Source organism: Trichinella spiralis, assembly GCF_000181795.1.
Source record: "Trichinella spiralis strain ISS 195 chromosome Unknown Scfld5, whole genome shotgun sequence".
NCBI classification, from domain to species: domain Eukaryota; kingdom Metazoa; phylum Nematoda; class Enoplea; order Trichinellida; family Trichinellidae; genus Trichinella; species Trichinella spiralis.
Window position 1 is genome coordinate 4,408,028 of NW_003526944.1, and position 1,023 is coordinate 4,409,050.

Sequence of the window (1,023 nt, forward strand, 5' to 3'; positions counted from 1 at the left end):
CCCGGTTTTCACTTTCTCTTTTCTTCATTGATCATATCTGTAAAAATGCTAAATAATAAATCAAAAATTTTCTCGCTTTATCAAATTTCAATTTACTAAAAAAAGGAATCCAAATGCACATTTAAATTTACACCGCCATATTAAAAAAGTTGACTAAGTCAAAACACGCTTCCCCATGTCTGAATTTCACATTTGAAAATTCAAAAATGACCTACATAAATGGAACTAATCGCAAAATCTTTTCACTAAAATAGTAGCACACTGGCTGCGTACGCTGACAAACAATGTTAATCAAACAAAAAAAGTAATATACCATATATCTCTGATGATGCGAACTTTGAAGAAAATAAAATAGTTATAATTTACTAAATTAACTTTCAATCTTTCTAAAGATGAAGTCTTCCCTGTTAATATGAAAATGAAAAAGTACAGTTTTACAGTGAAAAATATCTTTCTCATATATTACAAAGGTAATTTAATTAAACCAACAAATAACTTCACCTTTTCGAAGGATCCTTAGCCCTGCTTTACAGAATCAGTACACACAAGAAATCGCATTTACCTCTTGTCTTCTCTTGTTCCGCTTTGGGCCGTCTGTGATTTGCTTCGTCCCGTACCATTTGGTACTTTTTCTTTGCACCATTCTTTAAACCTGTAATAATGATATTAAATCAAAATTGTCCTCGCTTTATCACAAATTAGAATTACAACTATAATAATTAACTGCTATCTAATTAAAAAGTAATTGTTTACAAAATGGGTATACAAAGTTTAAAAAAATAACAAGTAGAAAAGTGGAATACTTGTTAGTAATTCTGGAAACCGACTTCAACAGCTACTTAACGCTACAATGAACTCAGCGAACGTTCAACGGTGCTACCAATCGCCACGTAAATTAACAAACAAACGCAACCTTACTAATGAAAAGGCAGCGTTATAGCGATAGTACTTGCATATGCAGCGTTAGAAACCGGTTTTAGTGCGTAAACTTTGGGCTGAAGAAAAAAGTCTAACCTAGCCATA